Source organism: Schistocerca gregaria, unplaced genomic scaffold, assembly GCF_023897955.1.
Source record: "Schistocerca gregaria isolate iqSchGreg1 unplaced genomic scaffold, iqSchGreg1.2 ptg000686l, whole genome shotgun sequence".
Taxonomy (NCBI): domain Eukaryota; kingdom Metazoa; phylum Arthropoda; class Insecta; order Orthoptera; family Acrididae; genus Schistocerca; species Schistocerca gregaria.
Window position 1 is genome coordinate 61,754 of NW_026062066.1, and position 25,988 is coordinate 87,741.

The 25,988-nt window shown below is 54.2% G+C and overlaps 70 non-coding genes across 70 annotated transcripts; all 70 read right to left on the reverse strand.

The window, feature by feature from the left end:
* Positions 1-62: 62 nt before the first annotated feature.
* Positions 63-134, reverse strand: Trnae-cuc (transfer RNA glutamic acid (anticodon CUC)). Its single transcript has one exon. It is a non-coding gene; the product is annotated as a tRNA-Glu (tRNA).
* A 259-nt stretch (positions 135-393) lies between these two features.
* On the reverse strand, positions 394-475 carry Trnal-cag (transfer RNA leucine (anticodon CAG)). Its single transcript has one exon. It is a non-coding gene; the product is annotated as a tRNA-Leu (tRNA).
* Positions 476-553: 78 nt separating this feature from the next.
* On the reverse strand, positions 554-635 carry Trnal-aag (transfer RNA leucine (anticodon AAG)). Its single transcript has one exon. It is a non-coding gene; the product is annotated as a tRNA-Leu (tRNA).
* Positions 636-912: 277 nt separating this feature from the next.
* Trnah-gug (transfer RNA histidin (anticodon GUG)) lies at positions 913-984 on the reverse strand. Its single transcript has one exon. It is a non-coding gene; the product is annotated as a tRNA-His (tRNA).
* Positions 985-1,358: 374 nt separating this feature from the next.
* Trnae-cuc (transfer RNA glutamic acid (anticodon CUC)) lies at positions 1,359-1,430 on the reverse strand. The gene has a single exon. It is a non-coding gene; the product is annotated as a tRNA-Glu (tRNA).
* A 259-nt stretch (positions 1,431-1,689) lies between these two features.
* Trnal-cag (transfer RNA leucine (anticodon CAG)) lies at positions 1,690-1,771 on the reverse strand. The gene has a single exon. It is a non-coding gene; the product is annotated as a tRNA-Leu (tRNA).
* A 78-nt stretch (positions 1,772-1,849) lies between these two features.
* Trnal-aag (transfer RNA leucine (anticodon AAG)) lies at positions 1,850-1,931 on the reverse strand. The gene has a single exon. It is a non-coding gene; the product is annotated as a tRNA-Leu (tRNA).
* Positions 1,932-2,208: 277 nt separating this feature from the next.
* On the reverse strand, positions 2,209-2,280 carry Trnah-gug (transfer RNA histidin (anticodon GUG)). The gene has a single exon. It is a non-coding gene; the product is annotated as a tRNA-His (tRNA).
* Positions 2,281-2,654: 374 nt separating this feature from the next.
* Positions 2,655-2,726, reverse strand: Trnae-cuc (transfer RNA glutamic acid (anticodon CUC)). The gene has a single exon. It is a non-coding gene; the product is annotated as a tRNA-Glu (tRNA).
* A 259-nt stretch (positions 2,727-2,985) lies between these two features.
* Trnal-cag (transfer RNA leucine (anticodon CAG)) lies at positions 2,986-3,067 on the reverse strand. The gene has a single exon. It is a non-coding gene; the product is annotated as a tRNA-Leu (tRNA).
* Positions 3,068-3,145: 78 nt separating this feature from the next.
* On the reverse strand, positions 3,146-3,227 carry Trnal-aag (transfer RNA leucine (anticodon AAG)). The gene has a single exon. It is a non-coding gene; the product is annotated as a tRNA-Leu (tRNA).
* A 277-nt stretch (positions 3,228-3,504) lies between these two features.
* Positions 3,505-3,576, reverse strand: Trnah-gug (transfer RNA histidin (anticodon GUG)). The gene has a single exon. It is a non-coding gene; the product is annotated as a tRNA-His (tRNA).
* A 387-nt stretch (positions 3,577-3,963) lies between these two features.
* On the reverse strand, positions 3,964-4,035 carry Trnae-cuc (transfer RNA glutamic acid (anticodon CUC)). Its single transcript has one exon. It is a non-coding gene; the product is annotated as a tRNA-Glu (tRNA).
* Positions 4,036-4,294: 259 nt separating this feature from the next.
* On the reverse strand, positions 4,295-4,376 carry Trnal-cag (transfer RNA leucine (anticodon CAG)). Its single transcript has one exon. It is a non-coding gene; the product is annotated as a tRNA-Leu (tRNA).
* Positions 4,377-4,454: 78 nt separating this feature from the next.
* On the reverse strand, positions 4,455-4,536 carry Trnal-aag (transfer RNA leucine (anticodon AAG)). Its single transcript has one exon. It is a non-coding gene; the product is annotated as a tRNA-Leu (tRNA).
* A 277-nt stretch (positions 4,537-4,813) lies between these two features.
* On the reverse strand, positions 4,814-4,885 carry Trnah-gug (transfer RNA histidin (anticodon GUG)). The gene has a single exon. It is a non-coding gene; the product is annotated as a tRNA-His (tRNA).
* Positions 4,886-5,272: 387 nt separating this feature from the next.
* On the reverse strand, positions 5,273-5,344 carry Trnae-cuc (transfer RNA glutamic acid (anticodon CUC)). Its single transcript has one exon. It is a non-coding gene; the product is annotated as a tRNA-Glu (tRNA).
* Positions 5,345-5,603: 259 nt separating this feature from the next.
* Trnal-cag (transfer RNA leucine (anticodon CAG)) lies at positions 5,604-5,685 on the reverse strand. The gene has a single exon. It is a non-coding gene; the product is annotated as a tRNA-Leu (tRNA).
* Positions 5,686-5,763: 78 nt separating this feature from the next.
* Trnal-aag (transfer RNA leucine (anticodon AAG)) lies at positions 5,764-5,845 on the reverse strand. The gene is given in 2 exon segments: positions 5,764-5,798; positions 5,808-5,845. It is a non-coding gene; the product is annotated as a tRNA-Leu (tRNA).
* Positions 5,846-6,122: 277 nt separating this feature from the next.
* Positions 6,123-6,194, reverse strand: Trnah-gug (transfer RNA histidin (anticodon GUG)). Its single transcript has one exon. It is a non-coding gene; the product is annotated as a tRNA-His (tRNA).
* Positions 6,195-6,581: 387 nt separating this feature from the next.
* On the reverse strand, positions 6,582-6,653 carry Trnae-cuc (transfer RNA glutamic acid (anticodon CUC)). The gene has a single exon. It is a non-coding gene; the product is annotated as a tRNA-Glu (tRNA).
* Positions 6,654-6,912: 259 nt separating this feature from the next.
* Trnal-cag (transfer RNA leucine (anticodon CAG)) lies at positions 6,913-6,994 on the reverse strand. Its single transcript has one exon. It is a non-coding gene; the product is annotated as a tRNA-Leu (tRNA).
* Positions 6,995-7,072: 78 nt separating this feature from the next.
* Trnal-aag (transfer RNA leucine (anticodon AAG)) lies at positions 7,073-7,154 on the reverse strand. The gene is given in 2 exon segments: positions 7,073-7,107; positions 7,117-7,154. It is a non-coding gene; the product is annotated as a tRNA-Leu (tRNA).
* Positions 7,155-7,431: 277 nt separating this feature from the next.
* On the reverse strand, positions 7,432-7,503 carry Trnah-gug (transfer RNA histidin (anticodon GUG)). The gene has a single exon. It is a non-coding gene; the product is annotated as a tRNA-His (tRNA).
* A 387-nt stretch (positions 7,504-7,890) lies between these two features.
* Trnae-cuc (transfer RNA glutamic acid (anticodon CUC)) lies at positions 7,891-7,962 on the reverse strand. Its single transcript has one exon. It is a non-coding gene; the product is annotated as a tRNA-Glu (tRNA).
* A 259-nt stretch (positions 7,963-8,221) lies between these two features.
* Trnal-cag (transfer RNA leucine (anticodon CAG)) lies at positions 8,222-8,303 on the reverse strand. The gene has a single exon. It is a non-coding gene; the product is annotated as a tRNA-Leu (tRNA).
* Positions 8,304-8,381: 78 nt separating this feature from the next.
* On the reverse strand, positions 8,382-8,463 carry Trnal-aag (transfer RNA leucine (anticodon AAG)). The gene has a single exon. It is a non-coding gene; the product is annotated as a tRNA-Leu (tRNA).
* A 277-nt stretch (positions 8,464-8,740) lies between these two features.
* Trnah-gug (transfer RNA histidin (anticodon GUG)) lies at positions 8,741-8,812 on the reverse strand. Its single transcript has one exon. It is a non-coding gene; the product is annotated as a tRNA-His (tRNA).
* Positions 8,813-9,199: 387 nt separating this feature from the next.
* Trnae-cuc (transfer RNA glutamic acid (anticodon CUC)) lies at positions 9,200-9,271 on the reverse strand. Its single transcript has one exon. It is a non-coding gene; the product is annotated as a tRNA-Glu (tRNA).
* A 259-nt stretch (positions 9,272-9,530) lies between these two features.
* Positions 9,531-9,612, reverse strand: Trnal-cag (transfer RNA leucine (anticodon CAG)). Its single transcript has one exon. It is a non-coding gene; the product is annotated as a tRNA-Leu (tRNA).
* Positions 9,613-9,690: 78 nt separating this feature from the next.
* Positions 9,691-9,772, reverse strand: Trnal-aag (transfer RNA leucine (anticodon AAG)). Its single transcript is given in 2 exon segments — positions 9,691-9,725; positions 9,735-9,772. It is a non-coding gene; the product is annotated as a tRNA-Leu (tRNA).
* A 277-nt stretch (positions 9,773-10,049) lies between these two features.
* Trnah-gug (transfer RNA histidin (anticodon GUG)) lies at positions 10,050-10,121 on the reverse strand. The gene has a single exon. It is a non-coding gene; the product is annotated as a tRNA-His (tRNA).
* A 387-nt stretch (positions 10,122-10,508) lies between these two features.
* On the reverse strand, positions 10,509-10,580 carry Trnae-cuc (transfer RNA glutamic acid (anticodon CUC)). Its single transcript has one exon. It is a non-coding gene; the product is annotated as a tRNA-Glu (tRNA).
* A 259-nt stretch (positions 10,581-10,839) lies between these two features.
* Positions 10,840-10,921, reverse strand: Trnal-cag (transfer RNA leucine (anticodon CAG)). Its single transcript has one exon. It is a non-coding gene; the product is annotated as a tRNA-Leu (tRNA).
* Positions 10,922-10,999: 78 nt separating this feature from the next.
* On the reverse strand, positions 11,000-11,081 carry Trnal-aag (transfer RNA leucine (anticodon AAG)). Its single transcript is given in 2 exon segments — positions 11,000-11,034; positions 11,044-11,081. It is a non-coding gene; the product is annotated as a tRNA-Leu (tRNA).
* A 277-nt stretch (positions 11,082-11,358) lies between these two features.
* Positions 11,359-11,430, reverse strand: Trnah-gug (transfer RNA histidin (anticodon GUG)). Its single transcript has one exon. It is a non-coding gene; the product is annotated as a tRNA-His (tRNA).
* Positions 11,431-11,817: 387 nt separating this feature from the next.
* On the reverse strand, positions 11,818-11,889 carry Trnae-cuc (transfer RNA glutamic acid (anticodon CUC)). The gene has a single exon. It is a non-coding gene; the product is annotated as a tRNA-Glu (tRNA).
* Positions 11,890-12,148: 259 nt separating this feature from the next.
* On the reverse strand, positions 12,149-12,230 carry Trnal-cag (transfer RNA leucine (anticodon CAG)). Its single transcript has one exon. It is a non-coding gene; the product is annotated as a tRNA-Leu (tRNA).
* A 78-nt stretch (positions 12,231-12,308) lies between these two features.
* Trnal-aag (transfer RNA leucine (anticodon AAG)) lies at positions 12,309-12,390 on the reverse strand. The gene is given in 2 exon segments: positions 12,309-12,343; positions 12,353-12,390. It is a non-coding gene; the product is annotated as a tRNA-Leu (tRNA).
* A 277-nt stretch (positions 12,391-12,667) lies between these two features.
* Positions 12,668-12,739, reverse strand: Trnah-gug (transfer RNA histidin (anticodon GUG)). Its single transcript has one exon. It is a non-coding gene; the product is annotated as a tRNA-His (tRNA).
* A 387-nt stretch (positions 12,740-13,126) lies between these two features.
* Positions 13,127-13,198, reverse strand: Trnae-cuc (transfer RNA glutamic acid (anticodon CUC)). The gene has a single exon. It is a non-coding gene; the product is annotated as a tRNA-Glu (tRNA).
* Positions 13,199-13,457: 259 nt separating this feature from the next.
* Positions 13,458-13,539, reverse strand: Trnal-cag (transfer RNA leucine (anticodon CAG)). The gene has a single exon. It is a non-coding gene; the product is annotated as a tRNA-Leu (tRNA).
* A 78-nt stretch (positions 13,540-13,617) lies between these two features.
* On the reverse strand, positions 13,618-13,699 carry Trnal-aag (transfer RNA leucine (anticodon AAG)). The gene has a single exon. It is a non-coding gene; the product is annotated as a tRNA-Leu (tRNA).
* A 277-nt stretch (positions 13,700-13,976) lies between these two features.
* Positions 13,977-14,048, reverse strand: Trnah-gug (transfer RNA histidin (anticodon GUG)). Its single transcript has one exon. It is a non-coding gene; the product is annotated as a tRNA-His (tRNA).
* Positions 14,049-14,435: 387 nt separating this feature from the next.
* Trnae-cuc (transfer RNA glutamic acid (anticodon CUC)) lies at positions 14,436-14,507 on the reverse strand. The gene has a single exon. It is a non-coding gene; the product is annotated as a tRNA-Glu (tRNA).
* Positions 14,508-14,766: 259 nt separating this feature from the next.
* Positions 14,767-14,848, reverse strand: Trnal-cag (transfer RNA leucine (anticodon CAG)). The gene has a single exon. It is a non-coding gene; the product is annotated as a tRNA-Leu (tRNA).
* Positions 14,849-14,926: 78 nt separating this feature from the next.
* Positions 14,927-15,008, reverse strand: Trnal-aag (transfer RNA leucine (anticodon AAG)). The gene has a single exon. It is a non-coding gene; the product is annotated as a tRNA-Leu (tRNA).
* Positions 15,009-15,285: 277 nt separating this feature from the next.
* Positions 15,286-15,357, reverse strand: Trnah-gug (transfer RNA histidin (anticodon GUG)). The gene has a single exon. It is a non-coding gene; the product is annotated as a tRNA-His (tRNA).
* A 387-nt stretch (positions 15,358-15,744) lies between these two features.
* On the reverse strand, positions 15,745-15,816 carry Trnae-cuc (transfer RNA glutamic acid (anticodon CUC)). The gene has a single exon. It is a non-coding gene; the product is annotated as a tRNA-Glu (tRNA).
* A 259-nt stretch (positions 15,817-16,075) lies between these two features.
* On the reverse strand, positions 16,076-16,157 carry Trnal-cag (transfer RNA leucine (anticodon CAG)). The gene has a single exon. It is a non-coding gene; the product is annotated as a tRNA-Leu (tRNA).
* Positions 16,158-16,235: 78 nt separating this feature from the next.
* On the reverse strand, positions 16,236-16,317 carry Trnal-aag (transfer RNA leucine (anticodon AAG)). Its single transcript is given in 2 exon segments — positions 16,236-16,270; positions 16,280-16,317. It is a non-coding gene; the product is annotated as a tRNA-Leu (tRNA).
* A 277-nt stretch (positions 16,318-16,594) lies between these two features.
* Positions 16,595-16,666, reverse strand: Trnah-gug (transfer RNA histidin (anticodon GUG)). The gene has a single exon. It is a non-coding gene; the product is annotated as a tRNA-His (tRNA).
* Positions 16,667-17,053: 387 nt separating this feature from the next.
* Trnae-cuc (transfer RNA glutamic acid (anticodon CUC)) lies at positions 17,054-17,125 on the reverse strand. Its single transcript has one exon. It is a non-coding gene; the product is annotated as a tRNA-Glu (tRNA).
* Positions 17,126-17,384: 259 nt separating this feature from the next.
* On the reverse strand, positions 17,385-17,466 carry Trnal-cag (transfer RNA leucine (anticodon CAG)). The gene has a single exon. It is a non-coding gene; the product is annotated as a tRNA-Leu (tRNA).
* Positions 17,467-17,544: 78 nt separating this feature from the next.
* Trnal-aag (transfer RNA leucine (anticodon AAG)) lies at positions 17,545-17,626 on the reverse strand. The gene has a single exon. It is a non-coding gene; the product is annotated as a tRNA-Leu (tRNA).
* A 277-nt stretch (positions 17,627-17,903) lies between these two features.
* Positions 17,904-17,975, reverse strand: Trnah-gug (transfer RNA histidin (anticodon GUG)). Its single transcript has one exon. It is a non-coding gene; the product is annotated as a tRNA-His (tRNA).
* Positions 17,976-18,362: 387 nt separating this feature from the next.
* Positions 18,363-18,434, reverse strand: Trnae-cuc (transfer RNA glutamic acid (anticodon CUC)). The gene has a single exon. It is a non-coding gene; the product is annotated as a tRNA-Glu (tRNA).
* Positions 18,435-18,693: 259 nt separating this feature from the next.
* Positions 18,694-18,775, reverse strand: Trnal-cag (transfer RNA leucine (anticodon CAG)). Its single transcript has one exon. It is a non-coding gene; the product is annotated as a tRNA-Leu (tRNA).
* Positions 18,776-18,853: 78 nt separating this feature from the next.
* On the reverse strand, positions 18,854-18,935 carry Trnal-aag (transfer RNA leucine (anticodon AAG)). Its single transcript is given in 2 exon segments — positions 18,854-18,888; positions 18,898-18,935. It is a non-coding gene; the product is annotated as a tRNA-Leu (tRNA).
* Positions 18,936-19,212: 277 nt separating this feature from the next.
* Trnah-gug (transfer RNA histidin (anticodon GUG)) lies at positions 19,213-19,284 on the reverse strand. Its single transcript has one exon. It is a non-coding gene; the product is annotated as a tRNA-His (tRNA).
* A 387-nt stretch (positions 19,285-19,671) lies between these two features.
* Positions 19,672-19,743, reverse strand: Trnae-cuc (transfer RNA glutamic acid (anticodon CUC)). The gene has a single exon. It is a non-coding gene; the product is annotated as a tRNA-Glu (tRNA).
* A 259-nt stretch (positions 19,744-20,002) lies between these two features.
* On the reverse strand, positions 20,003-20,084 carry Trnal-cag (transfer RNA leucine (anticodon CAG)). Its single transcript has one exon. It is a non-coding gene; the product is annotated as a tRNA-Leu (tRNA).
* A 78-nt stretch (positions 20,085-20,162) lies between these two features.
* On the reverse strand, positions 20,163-20,244 carry Trnal-aag (transfer RNA leucine (anticodon AAG)). The gene has a single exon. It is a non-coding gene; the product is annotated as a tRNA-Leu (tRNA).
* Positions 20,245-20,521: 277 nt separating this feature from the next.
* Positions 20,522-20,593, reverse strand: Trnah-gug (transfer RNA histidin (anticodon GUG)). Its single transcript has one exon. It is a non-coding gene; the product is annotated as a tRNA-His (tRNA).
* A 387-nt stretch (positions 20,594-20,980) lies between these two features.
* On the reverse strand, positions 20,981-21,052 carry Trnae-cuc (transfer RNA glutamic acid (anticodon CUC)). Its single transcript has one exon. It is a non-coding gene; the product is annotated as a tRNA-Glu (tRNA).
* Positions 21,053-21,311: 259 nt separating this feature from the next.
* On the reverse strand, positions 21,312-21,393 carry Trnal-cag (transfer RNA leucine (anticodon CAG)). Its single transcript has one exon. It is a non-coding gene; the product is annotated as a tRNA-Leu (tRNA).
* Positions 21,394-21,471: 78 nt separating this feature from the next.
* Trnal-aag (transfer RNA leucine (anticodon AAG)) lies at positions 21,472-21,553 on the reverse strand. Its single transcript has one exon. It is a non-coding gene; the product is annotated as a tRNA-Leu (tRNA).
* A 277-nt stretch (positions 21,554-21,830) lies between these two features.
* Positions 21,831-21,902, reverse strand: Trnah-gug (transfer RNA histidin (anticodon GUG)). Its single transcript has one exon. It is a non-coding gene; the product is annotated as a tRNA-His (tRNA).
* A 387-nt stretch (positions 21,903-22,289) lies between these two features.
* On the reverse strand, positions 22,290-22,361 carry Trnae-cuc (transfer RNA glutamic acid (anticodon CUC)). Its single transcript has one exon. It is a non-coding gene; the product is annotated as a tRNA-Glu (tRNA).
* Positions 22,362-22,620: 259 nt separating this feature from the next.
* On the reverse strand, positions 22,621-22,702 carry Trnal-cag (transfer RNA leucine (anticodon CAG)). The gene has a single exon. It is a non-coding gene; the product is annotated as a tRNA-Leu (tRNA).
* Positions 22,703-25,988: the final 3,286 nt, after the last annotated feature.

Sequence of the window (25,988 nt, forward strand, 5' to 3'; positions counted from 1 at the left end):
AGCGTAGCGTCAGTCGAGCTAAGTCGGGCCAAGTCGCATGAGAGGAGCAACAAAATAGGCATTTCCGGTGCCGGGAATCGAACCCGGGCCTCCTGGGTGAGAGCCAGGTATCCTAGCCACTAGACCACACCGGATTAAGACACGAGTGCTCCTCCGGCGAACACGCTATTGAAAGACGTCTGTAAAAATCTACGCTTCCACTTTGTAGAACGGCATGCTCGGGACACATTTCATGAACACGAACGCAAGGCATCATTACTCCAAACTGCTCCTCTGAATGCTGTCGTTGCACCACGCACTGTGCTACGACAATTTAAGAAAGAGGCGCTCACGGCTTGCTGCGCTGTTTCCTTCGCGGGTAACCAGTGCTGCTGCTTTCGAGACAGAAAACGTTGGCAGCGGTGGGATTCGAACCCACGCCTCCAAAGAGACTGGTGCCTGAAACCAGCGCCTTAGACCGCTCGGCCACGCTACCTACGCGGCACGGCGGTCACAGGAGCTGCGTTGTAGCGCAAGAGAAAACACCGCAATGGCACAAAAAACGAGAAAAAATTGGCAGCGGTGGGATTCGAACCCACGCCTCCGAAGAGAGTGGTGCCTTAAACCAGCGCCTTAGACCGCTCGGCCACGCTACCTGCGACAGTGTTGTTCGCTTTTGTAGAAACAGTGCACGACGCAGCTTCCTGTTCTGCTGCGACTGGCTGCCCATCCATTGCACCTCAAACGACTGCCCTATTCGAACAGAGATTGACTACACAGGCAGCTGCCCGCTCTTTCGTGCGGCGGCATTGCGTGTTGATAACTGGCACCTGCAGCCCGCGGAACATGAGCGAAAAATCAAGAGGGCACAGTGTTTTCAAACAGTGGGTCACTATCGTCATTGCAGCGACAGCGAGGCAAAACTTTAAAAAGTGCCGTGACCAGGATTCGAACCTGGGTTATTGCGGCCACAACGCAATGTCCTAACCACTAGACGATCACGGCCACGGAGGCACCGCCGAAAGCAGTTCTCGCGTGTGCAAGTGGCGATGCACAGCAAAGCTCAGCCACTGTGTCTCGCCACAGCAGTGTCAGACGCGTTCTTCATTACATGTATACTGGCAAACGAACGTGCCCGCGCTATTAGGACACTAAGCACAGGGGTTAGCTGCATTCACCACCCGTGGCAATGTCTTGCAGTCCTCCAAGTCTGTTGACCACAGGTATGTGCCTCGATAGGAGGTGGGCAGACGTCGCATCTCTCTCGCCGTCACTTGTGGCCGCCAGTCATACTTTACGTGGTTTTCTGCAAGCGTCAGCGTAGCGTCAGTCGAGCTAAGTCGGGCCAAGTCGCATGAGAGGAGCAACAAAATAGGCATTTCCGGTGCCGGGAATCGAACCCGGGCCTCCTGGGTGAGAGCCAGGTATCCTAGCCACTAGACCACACCGGATTAAGACACGAGTGCTCCTCCGGCGAACACGCTATTGAAAGACGTCTGTAAAAATCTACGCTTCCACTTTGTAGAACGGCATGCTCGGGACACATTTCATGAACACGAACGCAAGGCATCATTACTCCAAACTGCTCCTCTGAATGCTGTCGTTGCACCACGCACTGTGCTACGACAATTTAAGAAAGAGGCGCTCACGGCTTGCTGCGCTGTTTCCTTCGCGGGTAACCAGTGCTGCTGCTTTCGAGACAGAAAACGTTGGCAGCGGTGGGATTCGAACCCACGCCTCCAAAGAGACTGGTGCCTGAAACCAGCGCCTTAGACCGCTCGGCCACGCTACCTACGCGGCACGGCGGTCACAGGAGCTGCGTTGTAGCGCAAGAGAAAACACCGCAATGGCACAAAAAACGAGAAAAAATTGGCAGCGGTGGGATTCGAACCCACGCCTCCGAAGAGAGTGGTGCCTTAAACCAGCGCCTTAGACCGCTCGGCCACGCTACCTGCGACAGTGTTGTTCGCTTTTGTAGAAACAGTGCACGACGCAGCTTCCTGTTCTGCTGCGACTGGCTGCCCATCCATTGCACCTCAAACGACTGCCCTATTCGAACAGAGATTGACTACACAGGCAGCTGCCCGCTCTTTCGTGCGGCGGCATTGCGTGTTGATAACTGGCACCTGCAGCCCGCGGAACATGAGCGAAAAATCAAGAGGGCACAGTGTTTTCAAACAGTGGGTCACTATCGTCATTGCAGCGACAGCGAGGCAAAACTTTAAAAAGTGCCGTGACCAGGATTCGAACCTGGGTTATTGCGGCCACAACGCAATGTCCTAACCACTAGACGATCACGGCCACGGAGGCACCGCCGAAAGCAGTTCTCGCGTGTGCAAGTGGCGATGCACAGCAAAGCTCAGCCACTGTGTCTCGCCACAGCAGTGTCAGACGCGTTCTTCATTACATGTATACTGGCAAACGAACGTGCCCGCGCTATTAGGACACTAAGCACAGGGGTTAGCTGCATTCACCACCCGTGGCAATGTCTTGCAGTCCTCCAAGTCTGTTGACCACAGGTATGTGCCTCGATAGGAGGTGGGCAGACGTCGCATCTCTCTCGCCGTCACTTGTGGCCGCCAGTCATACTTTACGTGGTTTTCTGCAAGCGTCAGCGTAGCGTCAGTCGAGCTAAGTCGGGCCAAGTCGCATGAGAGGAGCAACAAAATAGGCATTTCCGGTGCCGGGAATCGAACCCGGGCCTCCTGGGTGAGAGCCAGGTATCCTAGCCACTAGACCACACCGGATTAAGACACGAGTGCTCCTCCGGCGAACACGCTATTGAAAGACGTCTGTAAAAATCTACGCTTCCACTTTGTAGAACGGCATGCTCGGGACACATTTCATGAACACGAACGCAAGGCATCATTACTCCAAACTGCTCCTCTGAATGCTGTCGTTGCACCACGCACTGTGCTACGACAATTTAAGAAAGAGGCGCTCACGGCTTTCTGCGCTGTTTCCTTCGCGGGTAACCAGTGCTGCTGCTTTCGAGACAGAAAACGTTGGCAGCGGTGGGATTCGAACCCACGCCTCCGAAGAGACTGGTGCCTGAAACCAGCGCCTTAGACCGCTCGGCCACGCTACCTACGCGGCACGGCGGTCACAGGAGCTGCGTTCTAGCGCAAGAGAAAACACCGCAATGGCACAAAAAACGAGAAAAAATTGGCAGCGGTGGGATTCGAACCCACGCCTCCGAAGAGAGTGGTGCCTTAAACCAGCGCCTTAGACCGCTCGGCCACGCTACCTGCGACAGTGTTGTTCGCTTTTGTAGAAACAGTGCACGACGCAGCTTCCTGTTCTGCTGCGACTGGCTGCCCATCCATTGCACCTCAAACGACTGCCCTATTCGAACAGAGATTGACTACACAGGCAGCTGCCCGCTCTTTCGTGCGGCGGCATTGCGTGTTGATAACTGGCACCTGCAGCCCGCGGAACATGAGCGAAAAATCAAGAGGGCACAGTGTTTTCAAACAGTGGGTCACTATCGTCATTGCAGCGACAGCGAGGCAAAACTTTAAAAAGTGCCGTGACCAGGATTCGAACCTGGGTTATTGCGGCCACAACGCAATGTCCTAACCACTAGACGATCACGGCCACGGAGGCACCGCCGAAAGCAGTTCTCGCGTGTGCAAGTGGCGATGCACAGCAAAGCTCAGCCACTGTGTCTCGCCACTGTGTCTCGCCACAGCTGTGTCAGACGCGTTCTTCATTACATGTATACTGGCAAACGAACGTGCCCGCGCTATTAGGACACTAAGCACAGGGGTTAGCTGCATTCACCACCCGTGGCAATGTCTTGCAGTCCTCCAAGTCTGTTGACCACAGGTATGTGCCTCGATAGGAGGTGGGCAGACGTCGCATCTCTCTCGCCGTCACTTGTGGCCGCCAGTCATACTTTACGTGGTTTTCTGCAAGCGTCAGCGTAGCGTCAGTCGAGCTAAGTCGGGCCAAGTCGCATGAGAGGAGCAACAAAATAGGCATTTCCGGTGCCGGGAATCGAACCCGGGCCTCCTGGGTGAGAGCCAGGTATCCTAGCCACTAGACCACACCGGATTAAGACACGAGTGCTCCTCCGGCGAACACGCTATTGAAAGACGTCTGTAAAAATCTACGCTTCCACTTTGTAGAACGGCATGCTCGGGACACATTTCATGAACACGAACGCAAGGCATCATTACTCCAAACTGCTCCTCTGAATGCTGTCGTTGCACCACGCACTGTGCTACGACAATTTAAGAAAGAGGCGCTCACGGCTTGCTGCGCTGTTTCCTTCGCGGGTAACCAGTGCTGCTGCTTTCGAGACAGAAAACGTTGGCAGCGGTGGGATTCGAACCCACGCCTCCAAAGAGACTGGTGCCTGAAACCAGCGCCTTAGACCGCTCGGCCACGCTACCTACGCGGCACGGCGGTCACAGGAGCTGCGTTGTAGCGCAAGAGAAAACACCGCAATGGCACAAAAAACGAGAAAAAATTGGCAGCGGTGGGATTCGAACCCACGCCTCCGAAGAGAGTGGTGCCTTAAACCAGCGCCTTAGACCGCTCGGCCACGCTACCTGCGACAGTGTTGTTCGCTTTTGTAGAAACAGTGCACGACGCAGCTTCCTGTTCTGCTGCGACTGGCTGCCCATCCATTGCACCTCAAACGACTGCCCTATTCGAACAGAGATTGACTACACAGGCAGCTGCCCGCTCTTTCGTGCGGCGGCATTGCGTGTTGATAACTGGCACCTGCAGCCCGCGGAACATGAGCGAAAAATCAAGAGGGCACAGTGTTTTCAAACAGTGGGTCACTATCGTCATTGCAGCGACAGCGAGGCAAAACTTTAAAAAGTGCCGTGACCAGGATTCGAACCTGGGTTATTGCGGCCACAACGCAATGTCCTAACCACTAGACGATCACGGCCACGGAGGCACCGCCGAAAGCAGTTCTCGCGTGTGCAAGTGGCGATGCACAGCAAAGCTCAGCCACTGTGTCTCGCCACTGTGTCTCGCCACAGCTGTGTCAGACGCGTTCTTCATTACATGTATACTGGCAAACGAACGTGCCCGCGCTATTAGGACACTAAGCACAGGGGTTAGCTGCATTCACCACCCGTGGCAATGTCTTGCAGTCCTCCAAGTCTGTTGACCACAGGTATGTGCCTCGATAGGAGGTGGGCAGACGTCGCATCTCTCTCGCCGTCACTTGTGGCCGCCAGTCATACTTTACGTGGTTTTCTGCAAGCGTCAGCGTAGCGTCAGTCGAGCTAAGTCGGGCCAAGTCGCATGAGAGGAGCAACAAAATAGGCATTTCCGGTGCCGGGAATCGAACCCGGGCCTCCTGGGTGAGAGCCAGGTATCCTAGCCACTAGACCACACCGGATTAAGACACGAGTGCTCCTCCGGCGAACACGCTATTGAAAGACGTCTGTAAAAATCTACGCTTCCACTTTGTAGAACGGCATGCTCGGGACACATTTCATGAACACGAACGCAAGGCATCATTACTCCAAACTGCTCCTCTGAATGCTGTCGTTGCACCACGCACTGTGCTACGACAATTTAAGAAAGAGGCGCTCACGGCTTGCTGCGCTGTTTCCTTCGCGGGTAACCAGTGCTGCTGCTTTCGAGACAGAAAACGTTGGCAGCGGTGGGATTCGAACCCACGCCTCCGAAGAGACTGGTGCCTGAAACCAGCGCCTTAGACCGCTCGGCCACGCTACCTACGCGGCACGGCGGTCACAGGAGCTGCGTTGTAGCGCAAGAGAAAACACCGCAATGGCACAAAAAACGAGAAAAAATTGGCAGCGGTGGGATTCGAACCCACGCCTCCGAAAAGAGTGGTGCCTTAAACCAGCGCCTTAGACCGCTCGGCCACGCTACCTGCGACAGTGTTGTTCGCTTTTGTAGAAACAGTGCACGACGCAGCTTCCTGTTCTGCTGCGACTGGCTGCCCATCCATTGCACCTCAAACGACTGCCCTATTCGAACAGAGATTGACTACACAGGCAGCTGCCCGCTCTTTCGTGCGGCGGCATTGCGTGTTGATAACTGGCACCTGCAGCCCGCGGAACATGAGCGAAAAATCAAGAGGGCACAGTGTTTTCAAACAGTGGGTCACTATCGTCATTGCAGCGACAGCGAGGCAAAACTTTAAAAAGTGCCGTGACCAGGATTCGAACCTGGGTTATTGCGGCCACAACGCAATGTCCTAACCACTAGACGATCACGGCCACGGAGGCACCGCCGAAAGCAGTTCTCGCGTGTGCAAGTGGCGATGCACAGCAAAGCTCAGCCACTGTGTCTCGCCACTGTGTCTCGCCACAGCTGTGTCAGACGCGTTCTTCATTACATGTATACTGGCAAACGAACGTGCCCGCGCTATTAGGACACTAAGCACAGGGGTTAGCTGCATTCACCACCCGTGGCAATGTCTTGCAGTCCTCCAAGTCTGTTGACCACAGGTATGTGCCTCGATAGGAGGTGGGCAGACGTCGCATCTCTCTCGCCGTCACTTGTGGCCGCCAGTCATACTTTACGTGGTTTTCTGCAAGCGTCAGCGTAGCGTCAGTCGAGCTAAGTCGGGCCAAGTCGCATGAGAGGAGCAACAAAATAGGCATTTCCGGTGCCGGGAATCGAACCCGGGCCTCCTGGGTGAGAGCCAGGTATCCTAGCCACTAGACCACACCGGATTAAGACACGAGTGCTCCTCCGGCGAACACGCTATTGAAAGACGTCTGTAAAAATCTACGCTTCCACTTTGTAGAACGGCATGCTCGGGACACATTTCATGAACACGAACGCAAGGCATCATTACTCCAAACTGCTCCTCTGAATGCTGTCGTTGCACCACGCACTGTGCTACGACAATTTAAGAAAGAGGCGCTCACGGCTTGCTGCGCTGTTTCCTTCGCGGGTAACCAGTGCTGCTGCTTTCGAGACAGAAAACGTTGGCAGCGGTGGGATTCGAACCCACGCCTCCGAAGAGACTGGTGCCTGAAACCAGCGCCTTAGACCGCTCGGCCACGCTACCTACGCGGCACGGCGGTCACAGGAGCTGCGTTGTAGCGCAAGAGAAAACACCGCAATGGCACAAAAAACGAGAAAAAATTGGCAGCGGTGGGATTCGAACCCACGCCTCCGAAAAGAGTGGTGCCTTAAACCAGCGCCTTAGACCGCTCGGCCACGCTACCTGCGACAGTGTTGTTCGCTTTTGTAGAAACAGTGCACGACGCAGCTTCCTGTTCTGCTGCGACTGGCTGCCCATCCATTGCACCTCAAACGACTGCCCTATTCGAACAGAGATTGACTACACAGGCAGCTGCCCGCTCTTTCGTGCGGCGGCATTGCGTGTTGATAACTGGCACCTGCAGCCCGCGGAACATGAGCGAAAAATCAAGAGGGCACAGTGTTTTCAAACAGTGGGTCACTATCGTCATTGCAGCGACAGCGAGGCAAAACTTTAAAAAGTGCCGTGACCAGGATTCGAACCTGGGTTATTGCGGCCACAACGCAATGTCCTAACCACTAGACGATCACGGCCACGGAGGCACCGCCGAAAGCAGTTCTCGCGTGTGCAAGTGGCGATGCACAGCAAAGCTCAGCCACTGTGTCTCGCCACTGTGTCTCGCCACAGCTGTGTCAGACGCATTCTTCATTACATGTATACTGGCAAACGAACGTGCCCGCGCTATTAGGACACTAAGCACAGGGGTTAGCTGCATTCACCACCCGTGGCAATGTCTTGCAGTCCTCCAAGTCTGTTGACCACAGGTATGTGCCTCGATAGGAGGTGGGCAGACGTCGCATCTCTCTCGCCGTCACTTGTGGCCGCCAGTCATACTTTACGTGGTTTTCTGCAAGCGTCAGCGTAGCGTCAGTCGAGCTAAGTCGGGCCAAGTCGCATGAGAGGAGCAACAAAATAGGCATTTCCGGTGCCGGGAATCGAACCCGGGCCTCCTGGGTGAGAGCCAGGTATCCTAGCCACTAGACCACACCGGATTAAGACACGAGTGCTCCTCCGGCGAACACGCTATTGAAAGACGTCTGTAAAAATCTACGCTTCCACTTTGTAGAACGGCATGCTCGGGACACATTTCATGAACACGAACGCAAGGCATCATTACTCCAAACTGCTCCTCTGAATGCTGTCGTTGCACCACGCACTGTGCTACGACAATTTAAGAAAGAGGCGCTCACGGCTTGCTGCGCTGTTTCCTTCGCGGGTAACCAGTGCTGCTGCTTTCGAGACAGAAAACGTTGGCAGCGGTGGGATTCGAACCCACGCCTCCGAAGAGACTGGTGCCTGAAACCAGCGCCTTAGACCGCTCGGCCACGCTACCTACGCGGCACGGCGGTCACAGGAGCTGCGTTGTAGCGCAAGAGAAAACACCGCAATGGCACAAAAAACGAGAAAAAATTGGCAGCGGTGGGATTCGAACCCACGCCTCCGAAGAGAGTGGTGCCTTAAACCAGCGCCTTAGACCGCTCGGCCACGCTACCTGCGACAGTGTTGTTCGCTTTTGTAGAAACAGTGCACGACGCAGCTTCCTGTTCTGCTGCGACTGGCTGCCCATCCATTGCACCTCAAACGACTGCCCTATTCGAACAGAGATTGACTACACAGGCAGCTGCCCGCTCTTTCGTGCGGCGGCATTGCGTGTTGATAACTGGCACCTGCAGCCCGCGGAACATGAGCGAAAAATCAAGAGGGCACAGTGTTTTCAAACAGTGGGTCACTATCGTCATTGCAGCGACAGCGAGGCAAAACTTTAAAAAGTGCCGTGACCAGGATTCGAACCTGGGTTATTGCGGCCACAACGCAATGTCCTAACCACTAGACGATCACGGCCACGGAGGCACCGCCGAAAGCAGTTCTCGCGTGTGCAAGTGGCGATGCACAGCAAAGCTCAGCCACTGTGTCTCGCCACTGTGTCTCGCCACAGCTGTGTCAGACGCGTTCTTCATTACATGTATACTGGCAAACGAACGTGCCCGCGCTATTAGGACACTAAGCACAGGGGTTAGCTGCATTCACCACCCGTGGCAATGTCTTGCAGTCCTCCAAGTCTGTTGACCACAGGTATGTGCCTCGATAGGAGGTGGGCAGACGTCGCATCTCTCTCGCCGTCACTTGTGGCCGCCAGTCATACTTTACGTGGTTTTCTGCAAGCGTCAGCGTAGCGTCAGTCGAGCTAAGTCGGGCCAAGTCGCATGAGAGGAGCAACAAAATAGGCATTTCCGGTGCCGGGAATCGAACCCGGGCCTCCTGGGTGAGAGCCAGGTATCCTAGCCACTAGACCACACCGGATTAAGACACGAGTGCTCCTCCGGCGAACACGCTATTGAAAGACGTCTGTAAAAATCTACGCTTCCACTTTGTAGAACGGCATGCTCGGGACACATTTCATGAACACGAACGCAAGGCATCATTACTCCAAACTGCTCCTCTGAATGCTGTCGTTGCACCACGCACTGTGCTACGACAATTTAAGAAAGAGGCGCTCACGGCTTGCTGCGCTGTTTCCTTCGCGGGTAACCAGTGCTGCTGCTTTCGAGACAGAAAACGTTGGCAGCGGTGGGATTCGAACCCACGCCTCCGAAGAGACTGGTGCCTGAAACCAGCGCCTTAGACCGCTCGGCCACGCTACCTACGCGGCACGGCGGTCACAGGAGCTGCGTTGTAGCGCAAGAGAAAACACCGCAATGGCACAAAAAACGAGAAAAAATTGGCAGCGGTGGGATTCGAACCCACGCCTCCGAAAAGAGTGGTGCCTTAAACCAGCGCCTTAGACCGCTCGGCCACGCTACCTGCGACAGTGTTGTTCGCTTTTGTAGAAACAGTGCACGACGCAGCTTCCTGTTCTGCTGCGACTGGCTGCCCATCCATTGCACCTCAAACGACTGCCCTATTCGAACAGAGATTGACTACACAGGCAGCTGCCCGCTCTTTCGTGCGGCGGCATTGCGTGTTGATAACTGGCACCTGCAGCCCGCGGAACATGAGCGAAAAATCAAGAGGGCACAGTGTTTTCAAACAGTGGGTCACTATCGTCATTGCAGCGACAGCGAGGCAAAACTTTAAAAAGTGCCGTGACCAGGATTCGAACCTGGGTTATTGCGGCCACAACGCAATGTCCTAACCACTAGACGATCACGGCCACGGAGGCACCGCCGAAAGCAGTTCTCGCGTGTGCAAGTGGCGATGCACAGCAAAGCTCAGCCACTGTGTCTCGCCACTGTGTCTCGCCACAGCTGTGTCAGACGCGTTCTTCATTACATGTATACTGGCAAACGAACGTGCCCGCGCTATTAGGACACTAAGCACAGGGGTTAGCTGCATTCACCACCCGTGGCAATGTCTTGCAGTCCTCCAAGTCTGTTGACCACAGGTATGTGCCTCGATAGGAGGTGGGCAGACGTCGCATCTCTCTCGCCGTCACTTGTGGCCGCCAGTCATACTTTACGTGGTTTTCTGCAAGCGTCAGCGTAGCGTCAGTCGAGCTAAGTCGGGCCAAGTCGCATGAGAGGAGCAACAAAATAGGCATTTCCGGTGCCGGGAATCGAACCCGGGCCTCCTGGGTGAGAGCCAGGTATCCTAGCCACTAGACCACACCGGATTAAGACACGAGTGCTCCTCCGGCGAACACGCTATTGAAAGACGTCTGTAAAAATCTACGCTTCCACTTTGTAGAACGGCATGCTCGGGACACATTTCATGAACACGAACGCAAGGCATCATTACTCCAAACTGCTCCTCTGAATGCTGTCGTTGCACCACGCACTGTGCTACGACAATTTAAGAAAGAGGCGCTCACGGCTTGCTGCGCTGTTTCCTTCGCGGGTAACCAGTGCTGCTGCTTTCGAGACAGAAAACGTTGGCAGCGGTGGGATTCGAACCCACGCCTCCGAAGAGACTGGTGCCTGAAACCAGCGCCTTAGACCGCTCGGCCACGCTACCTACGCGGCACGGCGGTCACAGGAGTTGCGTTGTAGCGCAAGAGAAAACACCGCAATGGCACAAAAAACGAGAAAAAATTGGCAGCGGTGGGATTCGAACCCACGCCTCCGAAAAGAGTGGTGCCTTAAACCAGCGCCTTAGACCGCTCGGCCACGCTACCTGCGACAGTGTTGTTCGCTTTTGTAGAAACAGTGCACGACGCAGCTTCCTGTTCTGCTGCGACTGGCTGCCCATCCATTGCACCTCAAACGACTGCCCTATTCGAACAGAGATTGACTACACAGGCAGCTGCCCGCTCTTTCGTGCGGCGGCATTGCGTGTTGATAACTGGCACCTGCAGCCCGCGGAACATGAGCGAAAAATCAAGAGGGCACAGTGTTTTCAAACAGTGGGTCACTATCGTCATTGCAGCGACAGCGAGGCAAAACTTTAAAAAGTGCCGTGACCAGGATTCGAACCTGGGTTATTGCGGCCACAACGCAATGTCCTAACCACTAGACGATCACGGCCACGGAGGCACCGCCGAAAGCAGTTCTCGCGTGTGCAAGTGGCGATGCACAGCAAAGCTCAGCCACTGTGTCTCGCCACTGTGTCTCGCCACAGCTGTGTCAGACGCGTTCTTCATTACATGTATACTGGCAAACGAACGTGCCCGCGCTATTAGGACACTAAGCACAGGGGTTAGCTGCATTCACCACCCGTGGCAATGTCTTGCAGTCCTCCAAGTCTGTTGACCACAGGTATGTGCCTCGATAGGAGGTGGGCAGACGTCGCATCTCTCTCGCCGTCACTTGTGGCCGCCAGTCATACTTTACGTGGTTTTCTGCAAGCGTCAGCGTAGCGTCAGTCGAGCTAAGTCGGGCCAAGTCGCATGAGAGGAGCAACAAAATAGGCATTTCCGGTGCCGGGAATCGAACCCGGGCCTCCTGGGTGAGAGCCAGGTATCCTAGCCACTAGACCACACCGGATTAAGACACGAGTGCTCCTCCGGCGAACACGCTATTGAAAGACGTCTGTAAAAATCTACGCTTCCACTTTGTAGAACGGCATGCTCGGGACACATTTCATGAACACGAACGCAAGGCATCATTACTCCAAACTGCTCCTCTGAATGCTGTCGTTGCACCACGCACTGTGCTACGACAATTTAAGAAAGAGGCGCTCACGGCTTGCTGCGCTGTTTCCTTCGCGGGTAACCAGTGCTGCTGCTTTCGAGACAGAAAACGTTGGCAGCGGTGGGATTCGAACCCACGCCTCCGAAGAGACTGGTGCCTGAAACCAGCGCCTTAGACCGCTCGGCCACGCTACCTACGCGGCACGGCGGTCACAGGAGCTGCGTTGTAGCGCAAGAGAAAACACCGCAATGGCACAAAAAACGAGAAAAAATTGGCAGCGGTGGGATTCGAACCCACGCCTCCGAAAAGAGTGGTGCCTTAAACCAGCGCCTTAGACCGCTCGGCCACGCTACCTGCGACAGTGTTGTTCGCTTTTGTAGAAACAGTGCACGACGCAGCTTCCTGTTCTGCTGCGACTGGCTGCCCATCCATTGCACCTCAAACGACTGCCCTATTCGAACAGAGATTGACTACACAGGCAGCTGCCCGCTCTTTCGTGCGGCGGCATTGCGTGTTGATAACTGGCACCTGCAGCCCGCGGAACATGAGCGAAAAATCAAGAGGGCACAGTGTTTTCAAACAGTGGGTCACTATCGTCATTGCAGCGACAGCGAGGCAAAACTTTAAAAAGTGCCGTGACCAGGATTCGAACCTGGGTTATTGCGGCCACAACGCAATGTCCTAACCACTAGACGATCACGGCCACGGAGGCACCGCCGAAAGCAGTTCTCGCGTGTGCAAGTGGCGATGCACAGCAAAGCTCAGCCACTGTGTCTCGCCACTGTGTCTCGCCACAGCTGTGTCAGACGCGTTCTTCATTACATGTATACTGGCAAACGAACGTGCCCGCGCTATTAGGACACTAAGCACAGGGGTTAGCTGCATTCACCACCCGTGGCAATGTCTTGCAGTCCTCCAAGTCTGTTGACCACAGGTATGTGCCTCGATAGGAGGTGGGCAGACGTCGCATCTCTCTCGCCGTCACTTGTGGCCGCCAGTCATACTTTACGTGGTTTTCTGCAAGCGTCAGCGTAGCGTCAGTCGAGCTAAGTCGGGCCAAGTCGCATGAGAGGAGCAACAAAATAGGCATTTCCGGTGCCGGGAATCGAACCCGGGCCTCCTGGGTGAGAGCCAGGTATCCTAGCCACTAGACCACACCGGATTAAGACACGAGTGCTCCTCCGGCGAACACGCTATTGAAAGACGTCTGTAAAAATCTACGCTTCCACTTTGTAGAACGGCATGCTCGGGACACATTTCATGAACACGAACGCAAGGCATCATTACTCCAAACTGCTCCTCTGAATGCTGTCGTTGCACCACGCACTGTGCTACGACAATTTAAGAAAGAGGCGCTCACGGCTTGCTGCGCTGTTTCCTTCGCGGGTAACCAGTGCTGCTGCTTTCGAGACAGAAAACGTTGGCAGCGGTGGGATTCGAACCCACGCCTCCGAAGAGACTGGTGCCTGAAACCAGCGCCTTAGACCGCTCGGCCACGCTACCTACGCGGCACGGCGGTCACAGGAGCTGCGTTGTAGCGCAAGAGAAAACACCGCAATGGCACAAAAAACGAGAAAAAATTGGCAGCGGTGGGATTCGAACCCACGCCTCCGAAGAGAGTGGTGCCTTAAACCAGCGCCTTAGACCGCTCGGCCACGCTACCTGCGACAGTGTTGTTCGCTTTTGTAGAAACAGTGCACGACGCAGCTTCCTGTTCTGCTGCGACTGGCTGCCCATCCATTGCACCTCAAACGACTGCCCTATTCGAACAGAGATTGACTACACAGGCAGCTGCCCGCTCTTTCGTGCGGCGGCATTGCGTGTTGATAACTGGCACCTGCAGCCCGCGGAACATGAGCGAAAAATCAAGAGGGCACAGTGTTTTCAAACAGTGGGTCACTATCGTCATTGCAGCGACAGCGAGGCAAAACTTTAAAAAGTGCCGTGACCAGGATTCGAACCTGGGTTATTGCGGCCACAACGCAATGTCCTAACCACTAGACGATCACGGCCACGGAGGCACCGCCGAAAGCAGTTCTCGCGTGTGCAAGTGGCGATGCACAGCAAAGCTCAGCCACTGTGTCTCGCCACTGTGTCTCGCCACAGCTGTGTCAGACGCGTTCTTCATTACATGTATACTGGCAAACGAACGTGCCCGCGCTATTAGGACACTAAGCACAGGGGTTAGCTGCATTCACCACCCGTGGCAATGTCTTGCAGTCCTCCAAGTCTGTTGACCACAGGTATGTGCCTCGATAGGAGGTGGGCAGACGTCGCATCTCTCTCGCCGTCACTTGTGGCCGCCAGTCATACTTTACGTGGTTTTCTGCAAGCGTCAGCGTAGCGTCAGTCGAGCTAAGTCGGGCCAAGTCGCATGAGAGGAGCAACAAAATAGGCATTTCCGGTGCCGGGAATCGAACCCGGGCCTCCTGGGTGAGAGCCAGGTATCCTAGCCACTAGACCACACCGGATTAAGACACGAGTGCTCCTCCGGCGAACACGCTATTGAAAGACGTCTGTAAAAATCTACGCTTCCACTTTGTAGAACGGCATGCTCGGGACACATTTCATGAACACGAACGCAAGGCATCATTACTCCAAACTGCTCCTCTGAATGCTGTCGTTGCACCACGCACTGTGCTACGACAATTTAAGAAAGAGGCGCTCACGGCTTGCTGCGCTGTTTCCTTCGCGGGTAACCAGTGCTGCTGCTTTCGAGACAGAAAACGTTGGCAGCGGTGGGATTCGAACCCACGCCTCCGAAGAGACTGGTGCCTGAAACCAGCGCCTTAGACCGCTCGGCCACGCTACCTACGCGGCACGGCGGTCACAGGAGCTGCGTTGTAGCGCAAGAGAAAACACCGCAATGGCACAAAAAACGAGAAAAAATTGGCAGCGGTGGGATTCGAACCCACGCCTCCGAAGAGAGTGGTGCCTTAAACCAGCGCCTTAGACCGCTCGGCCACGCTACCTGCGACAGTGTTGTTCGCTTTTGTAGAAACAGTGCACGACGCAGCTTCCTGTTCTGCTGCGACTGGCTGCCCATCCATTGCACCTCAAACGACTGCCCTATTCGAACAGAGATTGACTACACAGGCAGCTGCCCGCTCTTTCGTGCGGCGGCATTGCGTGTTGATAACTGGCACCTGCAGCCCGCGGAACATGAGCGAAAAATCAAGAGGGCACAGTGTTTTCAAACAGTGGGTCACTATCGTCATTGCAGCGACAGCGAGGCAAAACTTTAAAAAGTGCCGTGACCAGGATTCGAACCTGGGTTATTGCGGCCACAACGCAATGTCCTAACCACTAGACGATCACGGCCACGGAGGCACCGCCGAAAGCAGTTCTCGCGTGTGCAAGTGGCGATGCACAGCAAAGCTCAGCCACTGTGTCTCGCCACTGTGTCTCGCCACAGCTGTGTCAGACGCGTTCTTCATTACATGTATACTGGCAAACGAACGTGCCCGCGCTATTAGGACACTAAGCACAGGGGTTAGCTGCATTCACCACCCGTGGCAATGTCTTGCAGTCCTCCAAGTCTGTTGACCACAGGTATGTGCCTCGATAGGAGGTGGGCAGACGTCGCATCTCTCTCGCCGTCACTTGTGGCCGCCAGTCATACTTTACGTGGTTTTCTGCAAGCGTCAGCGTAGCGTCAGTCGAGCTAAGTCGGGCCAAGTCGCATGAGAGGAGCAACAAAATAGGCATTTCCGGTGCCGGGAATCGAACCCGGGCCTCCTGGGTGAGAGCCAGGTATCCTAGCCACTAGACCACACCGGATTAAGACACGAGTGCTCCTCCGGCGAACACGCTATTGAAAGACGTCTGTAAAAATCTACGCTTCCACTTTGTAGAACGGCATGCTCGGGACACATTTCATGAACACGAACGCAAGGCATCATTACTCCAAACTGCTCCTCTGAATGCTGTCGTTGCACCACGCACTGTGCTACGACAATTTAAGAAAGAGGCGCTCACGGCTTGCTGCGCTGTTTCCTTCGCGGGTAACCAGTGCTGCTGCTTTCGAGACAGAAAACGTTGGCAGCGGTGGGATTCGAACCCACGCCTCCGAAGAGACTGGTGCCTGAAACCAGCGCCTTAGACCGCTCGGCCACGCTACCTACGCGGCACGGCGGTCACAGGAGCTGCGTTGTAGCGCAAGAGAAAACACCGCAATGGCACAAAAAACGAGAAAAAATTGGCAGCGGTGGGATTCGAACCCACGCCTCCGAAAAGAGTGGTGCCTTAAACCAGCGCCTTAGACCGCTCGGCCACGCTACCTGCGACAGTGTTGTTCGCTTTTGTAGAAACAGTGCACGACGCAGCTTCCTGTTCTGCTGCGACTGGCTGCCCATCCATTGCACCTCAAACGACTGCCCTATTCGAACAGAGATTGACTACACAGGCAGCTGCCCGCTCTTTCGTGCGGCGGCATTGCGTGTTGATAACTGGCACCTGCAGCCCGCGGAACATGAGCGAAAAATCAAGAGGGCACAGTGTTTTCAAACAGTGGGTCACTATCGTCATTGCAGCGACAGCGAGGCAAAACTTTAAAAAGTGCCGTGACCAGGATTCGAACCTGGGTTATTGCGGCCACAACGCAATGTCCTAACCACTAGACGATCACGGCCACGGAGGCACCGCCGAAAGCAGTTCTCGCGTGTGCAAGTGGCGATGCACAGCAAAGCTCAGCCACTGTGTCTCGCCACTGTGTCTCGCCACAGCTGTGTCAGACGCGTTCTTCATTACATGTATACTGGCAAACGAACGTGCCCGCGCTATTAGGACACTAAGCACAGGGGTTAGCTGCATTCACCACCCGTGGCAATGTCTTGCAGTCCTCCAAGTCTGTTGACCACAGGTATGTGCCTCGATAGGAGGTGGGCAGACGTCGCATCTCTCTCGCCGTCACTTGTGGCCGCCAGTCATACTTTACGTGGTTTTCTGCAAGCGTCAGCGTAGCGTCAGTCGAGCTAAGTCGGGCCAAGTCGCATGAGAGGAGCAACAAAATAGGCATTTCCGGTGCCGGGAATCGAACCCGGGCCTCCTGGGTGAGAGCCAGGTATCCTAGCCACTAGACCACACCGGATTAAGACACGAGTGCTCCTCCGGCGAACACGCTATTGAAAGACGTCTGTAAAAATCTACGCTTCCACTTTGTAGAACGGCATGCTCGGGACACATTTCATGAACACGAACGCAAGGCATCATTACTCCAAACTGCTCCTCTGAATGCTGTCGTTGCACCACGCACTGTGCTACGACAATTTAAGAAAGAGGCGCTCACGGCTTGCTGCGCTGTTTCCTTCGCGGGTAACCAGTGCTGCTGCTTTCGAGACAGAAAACGTTGGCAGCGGTGGGATTCGAACCCACGCCTCCGAAGAGACTGGTGCCTGAAACCAGCGCCTTAGACCGCTCGGCCACGCTACCTACGCGGCACGGCGGTCACAGGAGCTGCGTTGTAGCGCAAGAGAAAACACCGCAATGGCACAAAAAACGAGAAAAAATTGGCAGCGGTGGGATTCGAACCCACGCCTCCGAAGAGAGTGGTGCCTTAAACCAGCGCCTTAGACCGCTCGGCCACGCTACCTGCGACAGTGTTGTTCGCTTTTGTAGAAACAGTGCACGACGCAGCTTCCTGTTCTGCTGCGACTGGCTGCCCATCCATTGCACCTCAAACGACTGCCCTATTCGAACAGAGATTGACTACACAGGCAGCTGCCCGCTCTTTCGTGCGGCGGCATTGCGTGTTGATAACTGGCACCTGCAGCCCGCGGAACATGAGCGAAAAATCAAGAGGGCACAGTGTTTTCAAACAGTGGGTCACTATCGTCATTGCAGCGACAGCGAGGCAAAACTTTAAAAAGTGCCGTGACCAGGATTCGAACCTGGGTTATTGCGGCCACAACGCAATGTCCTAACCACTAGACGATCACGGCCACGGAGGCACCGCCGAAAGCAGTTCTCGCGTGTGCAAGTGGCGATGCACAGCAAAGCTCAGCCACTGTGTCTCGCCACTGTGTCTCGCCACAGCTGTGTCAGACGCGTTCTTCATTACATGTATACTGGCAAACGAACGTGCCCGCGCTATTAGGACACTAAGCACAGGGGTTAGCTGCATTCACCACCCGTGGCAATGTCTTGCAGTCCTCCAAGTCTGTTGACCACAGGTATGTGCCTCGATAGGAGGTGGGCAGACGTCGCATCTCTCTCGCCGTCACTTGTGGCCGCCAGTCATACTTTACGTGGTTTTCTGCAAGCGTCAGCGTAGCGTCAGTCGAGCTAAGTCGGGCCAAGTCGCATGAGAGGAGCAACAAAATAGGCATTTCCGGTGCCGGGAATCGAACCCGGGCCTCCTGGGTGAGAGCCAGGTATCCTAGCCACTAGACCACACCGGATTAAGACACGAGTGCTCCTCCGGCGAACACGCTATTGAAAGACGTCTGTAAAAATCTACGCTTCCACTTTGTAGAACGGCATGCTCGGGACACATTTCATGAACACGAACGCAAGGCATCATTACTCCAAACTGCTCCTCTGAATGCTGTCGTTGCACCACGCACTGTGCTACGACAATTTAAGAAAGAGGCGCTCACGGCTTGCTGCGCTGTTTCCTTCGCGGGTAACCAGTGCTGCTGCTTTCGAGACAGAAAACGTTGGCAGCGGTGGGATTCGAACCCACGCCTCCGAAGAGACTGGTGCCTGAAACCAGCGCCTTAGACCGCTCGGCCACGCTACCTACGCGGCACGGCGGTCACAGGAGCTGCGTTGTAGCGCAAGAGAAAACACCGCAATGGCACAAAAAACGAGAAAAAATTGGCAGCGGTGGGATTCGAACCCACGCCTCCGAAAAGAGTGGTGCCTTAAACCAGCGCCTTAGACCGCTCGGCCACGCTACCTGCGACAGTGTTGTTCGCTTTTGTAGAAACAGTGCACGACGCAGCTTCCTGTTCTGCTGCGACTGGCTGCCCATCCATTGCACCTCAAACGACTGCCCTATTCGAACAGAGATTGACTACACAGGCAGCTGCCCGCTCTTTCGTGCGGCGGCATTGCGTGTTGATAACTGGCACCTGCAGCCCGCGGAACATGAGCGAAAAATCAAGAGGGCACAGTGTTTTCAAACAGTGGGTCACTATCGTCATTGCAGCGACAGCGAGGCAAAACTTTAAAAAGTGCCGTGACCAGGATTCGAACCTGGGTTATTGCGGCCACAACGCAATGTCCTAACCACTAGACGATCACGGCCACGGAGGCACCGCCGAAAGCAGTTCTCGCGTGTGCAAGTGGCGATGCACAGCAAAGCTCAGCCACTGTGTCTCGCCACTGTGTCTCGCCACAGCTGTGTCAGACGCGTTCTTCATTACATGTATACTGGCAAACGAACGTGCCCGCGCTATTAGGACACTAAGCACAGGGGTTAGCTGCATTCACCACCCGTGGCAATGTCTTGCAGTCCTCCAAGTCTGTTGACCACAGGTATGTGCCTCGATAGGAGGTGGGCAGACGTCGCATCTCTCTCGCCGTCACTTGTGGCCGCCAGTCATACTTTACGTGGTTTTCTGCAAGCGTCAGCGTAGCGTCAGTCGAGCTAAGTCGGGCCAAGTCGCATGAGAGGAGCAACAAAATAGGCATTTCCGGTGCCGGGAATCGAACCCGGGCCTCCTGGGTGAGAGCCAGGTATCCTAGCCACTAGACCACACCGGATTAAGACACGAGTGCTCCTCCGGCGAACACGCTATTGAAAGACGTCTGTAAAAATCTACGCTTCCACTTTGTAGAACGGCATGCTCGGGACACATTTCATGAACACGAACGCAAGGCATCATTACTCCAAACTGCTCCTCTGAATGCTGTCGTTGCACCACGCACTGTGCTACGACAATTTAAGAAAGAGGCGCTCACGGCTTGCTGCGCTGTTTCCTTCGCGGGTAACCAGTGCTGCTGCTTTCGAGACAGAAAACGTTGGCAGCGGTGGGATTCGAACCCACGCCTCCGAAGAGACTGGTGCCTGAAACCAGCGCCTTAGACCGCTCGGCCACGCTACCTACGCGGCACGGCGGTCACAGGAGCTGCGTTGTAGCGCAAGAGAAAACACCGCAATGGCACAAAAAACGAGAAAAAATTGGCAGCGGTGGGATTCGAACCCACGCCTCCGAAGAGAGTGGTGCCTTAAACCAGCGCCTTAGACCGCTCGGCCACGCTACCTGCGACAGTGTTGTTCGCTTTTGTAGAAACAGTGCACGACGCAGCTTCCTGTTCTGCTGCGACTGGCTGCCCATCCATTGCACCTCAAACGACTGCCCTATTCGAACAGAGATTGACTACACAGGCAGCTGCCCGCTCTTTCGTGCGGCGGCATTGCGTGTTGATAACTGGCACCTGCAGCCCGCGGAACATGAGCGAAAAATCAAGAGGGCACAGTGTTTTCAAACAGTGGGTCACTATCGTCATTGCAGCGACAGCGAGGCAAAACTTTAAAAAGTGCCGTGACCAGGATTCGAACCTGGGTTATTGCGGCCACAACGCAATGTCCTAACCACTAGACGATCACGGCCACGGAGGCACCGCCGAAAGCAGTTCTCGCGTGTGCAAGTGGCGATGCACAGCAAAGCTCAGCCACTGTGTCTCGCCACTGTGTCTCGCCACAGCTGTGTCAGACGCGTTCTTCATTACATGTATACTGGCAAACGAACGTGCCCGCGCTATTAGGACACTAAGCACAGGGGTTAGCTGCATTCACCACCCGTGGCAATGTCTTGCAGTCCTCCAAGTCTGTTGACCACAGGTATGTGCCTCGATAGGAGGTGGGCAGACGTCGCATCTCTCTCGCCGTCACTTGTGGCCGCCAGTCATACTTTACGTGGTTTTCTGCAAGCGTCAGCGTAGCGTCAGTCGAGCTAAGTCGGGCCAAGTCGCATGAGAGGAGCAACAAAATAGGCATTTCCGGTGCCGGGAATCGAACCCGGGCCTCCTGGGTGAGAGCCAGGTATCCTAGCCACTAGACCACACCGGATTAAGACACGAGTGCTCCTCCGGCGAACACGCTATTGAAAGACGTCTGTAAAAATCTACGCTTCCACTTTGTAGAACGGCATGCTCGGGACACATTTCATGAACACGAACGCAAGGCATCATTACTCCAAACTGCTCCTCTGAATGCTGTCGTTGCACCACGCACTGTGCTACGACAATTTAAGAAAGAGGCGCTCACGGCTTGCTGCGCTGTTTCCTTCGCGGGTAACCAGTGCTGCTGCTTTCGAGACAGAAAACGTTGGCAGCGGTGGGATTCGAACCCACGCCTCCGAAGAGACTGGTGCCTGAAACCAGCGCCTTAGACCGCTCGGCCACGCTACCTACGCGGCACGGCGGTCACAGGAGCTGCGTTGTAGCGCAAGAGAAAACACCGCAATGGCACAAAAAACGAGAAAAAATTGGCAGCGGTGGGATTCGAACCCACGCCTCCGAAGAGACTGGTGCCTTAAACCAGCGCCTTAGACCGCTCGGCCACGCTACCTGCGACAGTGTTGTTCGCTTTTGTAGAAACAGTGCACGACGCAGCTTCCTGTTCTGCTGCGACTGGCTGCCCATCCATTGCACCTCAAACGACTGCCCTATTCGAACAGAGATTGACTACACAGGCAGCTGCCCGCTCTTTCGTGCGGCGGCATTGCGTGTTGATAACTGGCACCTGCAGCCCGCGGAACATGAGCGAAAAATCAAGAGGGCACAGTGTTTTCAAACAGTGGGTCACTATCGTCATTGCAGCGACAGCGAGGCAAAACTTTAAAAAGTGCCGTGACCAGGATTCGAACCTGGGTTATTGCGGCCACAACGCAATGTCCTAACCACTAGACGATCACGGCCACGGAGGCACCGCCGAAAGCAGTTCTCGCGTGTGCAAGTGGCGATGCACAGCAAAGCTCAGCCACTGTGTCTCGCCACTGTGTCTCGCCACAGCTGTGTCAGACGCGTTCTTCATTACATGTATACTGGCAAACGAACGTGCCCGCGCTATTAGGACACTAAGCACAGGGGTTAGCTGCATTCACCACCCGTGGCAATGTCTTGCAGTCCTCCAAGTCTGTTGACCACAGGTATGTGCCTCGATAGGAGGTGGGCAGACGTCGCATCTCTCTCGCCGTCACTTGTGGCCGCCAGTCATACTTTACGTGGTTTTCTGCAAGCGTCAGCGTAGCGTCAGTCGAGCTAAGTCGGGCCAAGTCGCATGAGAGGAGCAACAAAATAGGCATTTCCGGTGCCGGGAATCGAACCCGGGCCTCCTGGGTGAGAGCCAGGTATCCTAGCCACTAGACCACACCGGATTAAGACACGAGTGCTCCTCCGGCGACCACGCTATTGAAAGACGTCTGTAAAAATCTACGCTTCCACTTTGTAGAACGGCATGCTCGGGACACATTTCATGAACACGAACGCAAGGCATCATTACTCCAAACTGCTCCTCTGAATGCTGTCGTTGCACCACGCACTGTGCTACGACAATTTAAGAAAGAGGCGCTCACGGCTTGCTGCGCTGTTTCCTTCGCGGGTAACCAGTGCTGCTGCTTTCGAGACAGAAAACGTTGGCAGCGGTGGGATTCGAACCCACGCCTCCGAAGAGACTGGTGCCTGAAACCAGCGCCTTAGACCGCTCGGCCACGCTACCTACGCGGCACGGCGGTCACAGGAGCTGCGTTGTAGCGCAAGAGAAAACACCGCAATGGCACAAAAAACGAGAAAAAATTGACAGCTTTTTTTTTTTTTTTTCCTTTTTTAACAGACGCTCACGCCTTGTTGTGCCGTTTTCTTTGCGGGCAATGAGTGCAGCTGTCTACGACACAGGCAACATTACACGTTTGGCACCTGTGGGTTTGGAACCCACGCCTCCGAAGAGACTGGTGCCTGATACCAGCGCCTTAGACCGCTCGGCCACGCTACCTACACAACACGCGCGTCACAAGAGCTGCGTCCTACCCCACGAGAACACACCGCATCGGCACAAAAATGAGACGTCAAAATTGGCAACTTTTTTTTGGTTTTTGGCAACTTTTTTTTTTTCTTCTTCTTTTTTTTTTGTATTTTATTTTTATTTTTTTTTTTTTTTTTTTGGGCCTCCCATCTCCCCTTATAGCCCGTCCTTTCGCTCTCCAAGTAACGCCTTCGTCGGCGAGCTTCTCAGCTATAGTTAGTGCTGTTGCCAGATGGAACTTAAACGAAAACGAACTTTGACCAAAGCAAAATGAAAAGTAAGCCTCCTTCCTCTGAGGCATTGTTGGTGAAAGGGTTAACGGAAATGTGTGGATCTTCACGGAAATCAAAGTAAACATTCGATTGCTCGTGAAGCGGAAAATAAAGAACAACTATATATTACTTTCGGAAATCAGTCAAAGAAAAATCCATTCAGCACACAAAGCAAAACGCCATCCAGCAATGGAGAAGTCAATTAACACGGACGCTCACCGTGAAAAAATGGCAAAAAAAAGGTGCGATGTTCACTCCAAAGAAACAAGAAAGGAAAGAAATAATGCAATTCAATTAAGAAAAGCACACTAGCCATCCTGACCAAACTAAAAGCAAGTAAACACAATGAAATGTCCACGCAGCATCACGATCCCATACCATAACATGGCAGAGTGGAAAACAAGAGGAAAATAAAGAAAGGAAAACAAAAATCCTCGCATAACACCATATACGAGGCAATTCCCAAGGGAGAAATGTCTCCCGATTACGTTATATTTTTCGTTCCTTATACTGAATATACATGCATCGCTAAACGAACTCTCTCACTATCACGTCACAGTTTTAAGCTGGAAAGTGTAAAATTAATTAAGTCGACATCGGTAAGGAGCAAAAGCATGCGCCAAAGCGACATGCAAAAAATTTGCAAAAGTCATAACATAATCAGTACGAACACGGTACTTGCCGTGCTCAGTCCATAAGTAGGTGAGAAAATCCAAACGATCCGTCAGTTTGAGACAAAAGAGTGAATAAATTGTATGGCCGAGTAACCAGATCGTGGCATTGCGTTTGGTGGATGGAAACGCCTTACACTGAGGTACGATTGCATCTGCCACTGTCACCTGCGTTGTAGACACCCTGTTGACGAGACGAATCATATCCCGAGCAGTGTCCCACACAGCACGGAACCGACGGCACACGAAACGATGTTGAATGGTATCTTCGACATGGCACTCTTCGCATGCAGGGGACGGACTCAGATGAATAGAGTGCAGTTTAGCATTTGTAGGAATCATGCCATTGACAACTTTATACCACGACGCTCTGACAGGTGCAGGAAGCACGGGGGAGGTGATGTTGCGCCAAACTGTCCGCCAGTCAGTATGTGGTAGGCGGTACTCCCACTTGTTTCTGGCCGGTAATCCCCGCAGAGCACGGACAATGTCGCCCACACGGCCCCCGCTGGAGCCACTATGCGCAAGATAGCTGCTGTTAAAATAAAAACGCCGCACGTAATTCAGCGCAAAGGGTATGTGGCTGACAGAGACCGGAGCAACCACGGAAGGTGGGCGGTATTGGGTGAACAACCTGACCGTGGCACTGCTGGTGCCTTTCTCCAATACGGCCGTAGTCCGTTTGAGGAGGAGCGCCGCGCATTTGGCGGAAAAATCCACCAGACCGAGTCCCCCATCGGCCGGATGTAAGGTGCAGGTGGCTAACGAAACCTTGAAAATGTCCCCTTTCCATAGGAGCCAGTAGACGGCCTGTTTAATAGCGCGATCTAGAAGCTTAGGAACCGGGAGAACCTGTGCTAAATACCACGCTCGAGCTAAGATGGTAGTGTTAATGAGATGCACCTTGTCATGGAGCGCCAAATGTCGGGCCGCATGAATTTTAACAACCGCCCTAACGGTGTGTAAGACGGGACGCCAATTAAGAGCCTCCATGCGCTGAGGATTATCAGATAAAATAACCCCCAAGACTTTGTGCTGCTGCACAACACTGAACCAATTTCGACGCACATGGCTCATGCGTGGAGTAAGAGGCAGCAAAACCGTCTTGTGAACATTCACAACGGCCCCCGCCGCCTTCTCAAAAAGCCGGAGAACAGAGTACAGGGTATCCACATCAGCCGGCCGACCCAAGAACACCCCAAGATCATCGGCATAAGCCCGACAAGTGAGGCGATCTTCTCCAAGTTGGATCCCGGGACACTCGCGGCAGATAGACCGCAGCAGCGGGTCGAGCGCCAAAGCGTAAAGTGTCATTGACAACGGGCAACCCTGTCTGACCGAGCGAGTTAGACGTATAGGCTGACTGAGGGACCCATTGACTATGACACTCGACGTGGCATTGCGCAAAAAACCCTGAACCGTGTGGGTAAACTTACGGCCAAAGCCCATTGCAATCATGACACGCCGCAAATAGGCATGGCCAACCCTGTCAAACGCATTCTGGAAATCGATCAACATAATGGCTGCCGACCGAACTCTGTTGCCGCGTACAAAACCGATACAGTCCCTATAGGCCAGAACGGCGTCAAAAATATTCCTGTCACGCACAGCACACGTCTGATGTTCACAGAGAACGCGCGGCATGACTCGCCGCAGTCTGTGCGCGACACACCTCGCCATGATCTTATAGTCCGCGTTTAACAGAGTGATCGGTCGAACAGTGTGGATATTCGGCGTCGCTTTCGATTTTGGAATGAGCGTGATGCATCCCGCTGCAAATTCCGTTGGTAGAGGAGCACCATTAAGAATTTCATTCGCGATACCGGTTAACGTATCGCGTAAAAGGGTAAAAAACTGCAAATAAAATTCAGCGGGAATGCCGTCCATTCCGGGAGATTTCCCCCTAGGACTTCGCTTGACAGCTTCGTGCAATTCGTCGGACGTAAAAGCCTCATTAAGATGGACACGGTCTGTGCGACGTAAAACATTAGGAATCCCCTGTAAAAGACGACGCAGCGCAGCGGGTTCGACATCAACGTC